Source organism: Rhipicephalus sanguineus, unplaced genomic scaffold, assembly GCF_013339695.2.
Source record: "Rhipicephalus sanguineus isolate Rsan-2018 unplaced genomic scaffold, BIME_Rsan_1.4 Seq3713, whole genome shotgun sequence".
Classification (NCBI taxonomy): domain Eukaryota; kingdom Metazoa; phylum Arthropoda; class Arachnida; order Ixodida; family Ixodidae; genus Rhipicephalus; species Rhipicephalus sanguineus.
The window spans coordinates 21,317-29,616 of record NW_023615120.1 but is presented as its reverse complement, the minus strand read 5'-3'; positions in this window follow the sequence as shown (position 1 = coordinate 29,616).

Sequence of the window (8,300 nt, the reverse complement as noted above, 5' to 3'; positions counted from 1 at the left end):
CCTTCGACGTCCAGGTCATGGATGTTGTTCGAGGTAGCCACGACGAAGTCGCTACGGAGCACCGGTTTCGCGTACTACGTTGTCGAAACGAAAGCTGCCCGACTCGCGGTCATCGTCGTCGGTGTAGAGACAGGAGATGAAAGCCCAAGCCCGTTCAAGTAGTTCAAGCGTGCATCAGCCGGTGGAGCGACCGTTCCAAAAAGCACCGCCAAAAACTAAAGAGAGATTTCGATCATTTCGTCCCTAGGTCACCTAGGACCTAGCTGACGGCAACAAAAGGATTCCCCGACAGCCGTCACGAGAGGGCCACCCCAAGCGCTATAGCCGAAACATTAATAAACAGGAGTTTATCGTAAGGTTTTTGTTGTTGTACAAAAAGCAATGATTTCTTTTATTGTACTCAGACGTAGCAGTAGTTAGCGTGTTCGCCTCTTACCAGTTTTTTAAATATAAAACCGGAACTTCCGCTTGTGTACCGTTTAGGCTACGGAAACACGCTACCGCGCGATATATCCGTTACAGCAGTTTCTGTTGCGCATAGATCACCAAATAAAGAGAGCAGCCACTTCGCACGGAAGTTTGCACGGGAATGAAGCAACCACACACCTTACTACGACCGGAGACCCATGACCCAACGTTGAATTGAATGAGAGCGAAACTGGCGAAACCTCCCAAAGCCCGATCCCAGTTGCCGATCCCCGATCTAGAGTGTCTGTCTACCCGATCTCTTTTCCCGGCTTCCCGGCAGCGGTCGACGTGACCTCTAGTCGGTCATAGCAATTGTGTTGGGCAAACAGTTAGCGCCACCTGGATATCAAGAACTAGGATGACGCAAAAAGCACGGCCTCTGAGATTTAAACAGTGAACTTAGATTGAATCTCAGAGGCCGTGCTTTTGCTTTCTGCTAGCGCTAGAAAAAAAAAAAAACTGACTTACGTCATGGCCGTCATGTTTTGGCGCGTCGAGGGGCTGGCAGAACGCCTACATAGGTGCTCTGTTGCTTTAGCCTTTGGCGCAGTGCATGAAGCGGCTGTTGGCATGGCTTCATTATAGTAGGACACTGTAATTATGGGAGCGACTAAAAAGCCACCAAAACATGCCCGCGTTGCCAGACCACTTTTTGGTGCTGTCCCTAGGAAATTCCAAGCGAGATGTACCTAGCCTGTCCGTGGCTCTACGTGCGTGCGTGCGATACGGAATCGTTTTTGTTTCGCTCAATGCAGGGGCGTAGAGATTTTTTTCGGGGGGGTTCAACCATACTTTTGAGATCGTGCGGTGCGTTTGTATGTGTGCGTGCCTATATCGCAAGCAAAAGAAAAATTTCGGGGGGGTTTGGACCCCCCAACCCCCCCCCCCCTGGCTACGCCCCTGGCTATTCAGTGTATTAGGTTTATTTTGTGTTAACCTTGCTGGCGTATCAAGCGCTGTTACGAAGCTGTTCTTTTTGGCCGAGTTGAGAATTGAACTTTTTGTGGTTCCAGAAAAGCCGGCTTTTCCCAAAAGGTGCCATAGAAAAACGTCTGGCTCCAATATTCCGTGATATATAGTCACCGAATAATCAATATTATTGCTTGTTTTAAACAAATGCTTGCGGCGTCGAGCAACCACGCGAACGAGCGTCACGCCGAAGCCGGCTCCCTACTTGGAACAGTATGTGTGTACTAGGCGCACGATGCAGATTGTCAGGGGCGTAGCCTTTTCTCATCAGATCAGTGGAGTTCCCGGTGCCTACCGAACGCATCGTGGTGATGGATCTAGGCCATCCTCAACCGATATATGTCACATATGCATGCATGGCTCCCATCGCATGCGTGCGGTATCAAGCCGATATATGAAACACCATTGTGAATAACTTTTTTTTGCCTAGCTGTTCTTTATGAAATATTTCTTTTTCATTGCTTTGCTTTTCACATATCCTATCATCAGTGAAAAGGAGTAGCTGGTGTATACAGAAGCACCAACATCTCCTAAATATCATATAATGAAAAAAAAGTATTTGTTTACGCCAGGAAAATCAATGCTCCTCACCACGTAATACTTCGCTGAACCGACCAATGTGTTACAAATGCACACTGCCGGCTAAGTGTATATACAGTAAAACTCGCATACATCGGAATCAAAGGGCATCGCTAAATAGTTCGACATACCCGTAATTAAAAATGCATAAAATGCCTGTCTGAAGCTTAAATATAGTTGGTACATGTCTCGACATATACTGAGTATGTGCAGCTCAATGAAACGAAGACAAGAGGAGACACATAAACGACATAGCCAGTCTATGTCGTTTATGTGTCTTCTCCTGTCTTCGTTTCATTGTGCTGCACATACTCAGTATATATAAAAAAATATTCATGCGTCTCGGACTGTCCCTCGAGACAATTGTTCGTTCTAAAGCTGCTGTGAAGCCGTTAAAGTTTTCCCATTACTTATTTTTCATCAACCTGCTCGTGTGAAACGTGTACGTATCGGACCAGACAACACTTTGCGCCACTAGCAACCTGGCGATACATCTTGCCGGCAACTAATTGCAGCCACAGGTAGCAAGCTTCACAGCGTGGCATTTAGTTTTCGTCGCATTACACCCCTGTATAGCGGTAAAACTTACAAAGCAATTCCTTCATTGTGGAGCGCAAAGAAATCTGTGCTGCGCACGCCGCCCATATTTTTGACTCGTACCCTGCTTGTTTACGCCATGCTTGCACTGCCCCTTGCATTCAATGCACTATATATTTACATTATATATACGTGCTACAAGATGACAGATTCACTATATAGTCAGCTTTATGGCATTGCAGCTGTGTTATGCCAGTAAGCATGTACTGTGCATCGACGCTTCGCTGTGCAGCGAAGCCCACCAGCAGGGAAATCGTAACTGCCACATACGTTACCTGATGCTTTGTCTTCTTTAATTACAAAAAATGCACCCACGCAGTCTCTAGTCACCGTACGAGCACCCAAACGTCTATAAATGCGCAATTGTGCATAGCAAAGGTTTCTTCAATTCATCTACCTGCCACGCAAACGAATTAGCAGCAAACCTCTACATTAGAGAACAGACCAAGCCACTTCTTGGAATAGCTTGGAATAGTGTCATGGAGAAACTTAATTGTGCCAAGAGAGATTATTACAAGATACCAATGAATCAGGTGGCCTGAAGCGTATCGCATAGTGAACTTGCTGCACAATTGCGACGAGGCGCCTCTACGGATTTCTACTTCAAACGCCAGCTGCTACATTTCAGGTCAAATAATAAATGCGCAATGATAGATTAATTTCTTAGCGCTGCTGATAGTCTTAACGATCTGTATAAATTCAAGCGAACACTCGCGAGGTAACATAAAGCAGGGCATACACAGACATTTTAACGCAACGCACGCTCTCGAGTGCCTCATGTTTCACCTCACTTGAAGACCGTCGGACACATCGGATTCGAAGGGGATCGCGAAATAACTCGATATATCCATTATTACAAATCGAAAATACGCCTGTAAGCTTTAATATTCACACGTCTCGGACAGTCTCATGAGATATGACTGATTCCTTTAAGTTGTTTCGAAGCCGTAAATGTTTTATCAACCACTTTGCGGCAGCGAACCCTTCTCGGCCACGAAGAGCTAGAGGTTCACAGCGTGACGTTTAGTTTTCTTCGCATAACGCCGCTGTGCAGCGGTGAAGCTTAACAAGGAAAATCCCTCGTTCTGGAGCGCACTGAGTTACACCAGGCGCTTACATCGGAACACAACTGATACCTTGAAGAGTGAACTTGTTGGCTAGTTGGTTCAACATAACTTAAGGGAGCAGCGCGAAAGACAGGGACAGAAAAGGCACACATAAACCCACACGTAGCGCAGTATGTATGCGTGCCTTTCTGTCCCTGTCTTTCGCACTTCATCCAAACTGACAGCAGAGTCGATGACGTCGTAATTGATGCTGCTGGTAGCCTTAGCAATCTCAGTCACTTCTAAGCGAACACTCGCGAGGTAACACAACAAAGCATGACACAGATACACAAAATCTTTAAAAAAGACACGCCATCAAGTGCCTCTAACTTCAAGTTTCAACTCGGCCTCTCGTCACTCTCGTCAACTTGACTAGGGAATTTCTGGGTACACCAAAGCGCTAGTTTTGCTCGGAAGCACAAGGTAGCCAACATGAAACATGCTTACATCGCTAACATTGGGCGATGTTTAGGTGGCTTTTTAGTCTCGTGCGTAATTATAGCGTGCAGTGATGGAAGTGCTGCTCCAATTGCTCCAAACTGCTCCAAAAGAGAAATGCTGCTCCATGCTGCTCCAAATTGTCATTTTTGTTAGGAATTGCTCCGAACCTGCTCCGAAATGGCGCTGGGAAACTGAAAACAACGAACTTTAACCACGTGACTATGCAGTAAGCCTAAAGGAAACAAAAAATAAGCTGTATACTATGGTTGTAGTATGCTAATGCCACAAGTACTGGTACGATATATATCTGATTTAGCTGTATGTTTGTCTGACAAGTGTGTCAGATTAGTTCGATATCATACTGGTTACTAACTGCTGATGTGACAACTGTGATGTGTCTGATTGTATTTATCAATTAATCAGCCCGCAGGTCGCGGGATCGAATCCCGGCCGCGGCGGCCGCATGCAGTGAAACCTCGGTGATACGATCACAGCTCATACGAATTTCAGGGTGATACGAATTTTTCGCTGGTCCCGGCCAAGGCCCATTAGCCTGCAATATGCAATGGAGTACGGTTGTTGAGTGACGTTTTATACGAACGCATGCGACCGCACAGTTACGAAGAGGTGCTGTCCGTGCTGTCCTGGAAGATGCGCTGAGCACGTGCGAGCGCGAGAACGCAAGCGTGGGCATGCGCTCCGCACCACCAAATTGTCAGAATCACGGTGTCAGAAAAACACTTTTCTTACGGTCAGAATAAACCTTCAGAGACGCGTCACGGCCTCCGAGATTGTGTGCGCGAATCTTTGAAGCTCTTAAGTGCTTCCGTGTGCCTTCGCGTTTAGATTACAGAGGATATTAGCGCCATGCTTTTTTTTTTTCTAACGCGTCGACGCGGGCTCCTGTTGTACTGTGTTTACACGTGCATGCATCGTGCATCAGACATCCTATGAAAGGTGGACGAGGACCAAAAGAAGACCAGGACGGTCTTTGCGAAGGAGTCACGCCTCAACATGCGCGACCGTTGAGGTCGCACTTGTGCGGGCATGGCCGTAAATATCCCCAAAACATCCCCAACACATCCGCGATAACAAAAAATCACAGCATATCCACGCGGTGAATGATGATGAGTGGGGCGAAGCGAACTCGCGCTGCTGCACGGCGATGGCATCGGCGCGAGCGTGTCCTTCTGCATGGAAGATATTAGGGAGTTTTAGCTTGTACGTATAGTTCTTTACGTTACCGTGTTACCGGATACCGGATGGAATCTGCGCATGCGCGAACCTTTACGGAACGTAAACTTTTGCGGAACGTAAACTACTCGCCGGATAGGCTTTACGTTCACGGCCCTATCTCGCAAATCCACCTTCGTTCGTCGCTACTCGCGATATCCGCTTCGCGGAGACTCCAGCCGCCGAGTCAAAATAAGGCGAAGTGCGAGCGCCACTTACGATCACCTTATTTCGATCAGCCGGATTACCGAGGCTAGAGCCACTCTAGAGCGACCTAGAATGCCGAATCCGCAAACGTGGGAGGCCTAAATGGCCTAGAGACGCTGACATGGATGGATGGATGGATGCTATGAGCGTCCCCTTTAAAACGGGGCGGTGACATGTCTGCCACCAGGCTCGAAAAAAAAAAAGAAAAAAAAGCTTCCTTGTTTCATGTTGGCCTAATACCTTATCTACATTGATTAAATCTATGTTATTATACCAAAACAATATAAATTCACGGTCCATCTCTCTGCCTCTTAAGGCAGAATGACCTTATTTTCCCCCCATTATTTATTTTTGTTCTTTATCTCTACTTTTCTGCCACCAATACTCTAACCGTCTCTTACTTATTTCTATCGCGGACGTGTGCAGCTTTCCATTGTTGTCCCTAAAACCCAAAGCTTCATGTAGACTCGTGCCCACACGTATACCTGGGTGAACATCGCCACAGTACATGTTCCATCGTTTCCTTAGTTACCCCGCAGCATGTACATTGTTCTTCTTCGTTACTGAATCTCGCTTTATAACTACGCGTTCTAAGGCAGCCCGACCTTGCTTCAAACAGTAAAGCGCTTCCCCTTGAATTATCGTAAAACCTTTCCCTCCTTATTTCGTTTTTTCCCTTTCGGTAGTTACTCAGAGCCGGCTTCTTTTCCATCGCTGCCAGCCAATAAGTCCTCTCCGCCTCTCTGACCTTCCGCTTAATGCTCCTTGTTGCCATATCGCCCGCACTGCTAGCCGTATATTTACTGGTGAGCCTAGTTCTTTTTCTCCACTGCGTGTCAACGCTTTTTCTATACAAATACCTGAAAACCTTCTCTGCCCATCTACTGTTCTTCATTTTCCTCAGCCTCTCTTCGAATCTCATTTTGCTCTGAGCTTCCCTCACTTCAAAGCCTGTCCATCCCACATCACCCTTTACAGCCTCATTTGTCGTCTTCCCGTGAGCGCCCAACGCGAGGCGGCCCACCGTCCTTTGATTTACATCCATTCCTGATTGCACCTCTGACTTCATGCACACCACTGAGTTCCCAAATGTAAGCCCCGGAACCATCACACCCTTCCACAGCCCTCGAAGCACCTCGTACCTATTGTATCCCCATAAAGCTCTGTGCTTCATAATTGCAGCATTCCTCTTTCCCTTTGCTACCGATGCTTTCTCTTGTACCTCCATATATCTATCCCCCTCATTTACCCATACTCCGAGGTACTTGTACTCGCTTACCCTCGGTATTTTTTGGCCCTGTATTAAGACCGTATGGTCTCCGTGATCATTGAATACCATCAATCCACATTTTGTTGCACTAAATCCTAGTCCTAGAGCCTCACATTCCCTTCCGCATATATCTGCCAGTCGCTGTATATCATCTTGACTGTCCGCAAATAAGACAATATCGTCAGCATAAAATAGACCTGGAAGCTTCTGCTCAACCATCGTGCCGACTTGCTTGTGTGACAAATTAAATCCAATGTTGCTACCTTCTAGCGCTTTTTCCATCCTCACCATGTACAGCATGAATAACAGCGGGGACAAAGGACATCCCTGTCTCAGTCCCTTGCTAATTTCAACGCTGTTCTTGCTACTTATTCCTTCCCATTCTATACAAACTGTATTTTCTCGGTATATTTCCCTCAAAAGCTGTATACAGTCGTCACCTATGCTCACTTCTTTCAGTATATCCCACAAAATTTCCTGATTAACGTTGTCATACGCCCCGGTAATATCTAGATAAGCTACGTATAAGGGCCTGTTTTCTATTTTCGATATTTCTATACACTGGGTAAGAACAAACAGATTATCGTCTAACCGCCTGTCAATTCGAAATCCATTCTGAAGTTCTCCCAAAATATCATTTTGTTCTACCCACGCTTCTATTTTTAATTTTACTGCCTGCATCGCCAGCCTGTATAGCACCGATGTAATGGTTAGCGGTCTATACGAGCGAATGTTATCCTTTTCTCCCTTGCCTTTATAGATTAAGTTCATTCTACTTTTTCGCCAACTGTCTGGTATTTCCCTCTCCTGTAAGCACTTTTCTACGGCTTTCAGCAGTGCTTCTTTAGTTTTATGTCCGAGTTCGTTAATGAGGCTGACGGGAACCCCCATCTAAGCCCGGAGTAGTGCGCTTAGGAATTTTTCCTTCGGCCTTCTTCCAATTGAAATTCTCTAGTACTACATCTTCGTCGGTTGCACTCCTTTGCGTACTTTTACTCACTGGAGGAATCCCCGGGGCGACCTTTTTAAACGAAACATCTTTCGGATGTAACCTAGCGTTTCATACCCTTCCAATTGATTTCCTCCTTCATCTACCATATGTTGTTGCATTGTGACAGACTTCCTACCCAGCGCTTTTAGGTGGCTCCAAAATATCCTAGGCGCGGCCTTCTTCTTTTCGCGAATCTCTGTCATCCAGCGTTCACTTTCACCTTTAATTTTTGCCTCGACTAATTTCTGCACAATGAATTTTTGCTCTTGTGGCGAAGCAATTGGTACTGCTTAACGGTTGCGCTCTCCAGCGGCTCCTAGTGGGTCGTCCTCTTCTAAACGCCGCTCGCGCTCTCGGAGCCCGTGCTCTTGCCTTGACTGTCGCCATAGTGCATTGACGCCGAGTGCCGTCCAATAAACAGCTTAACAAATTGGTGGAG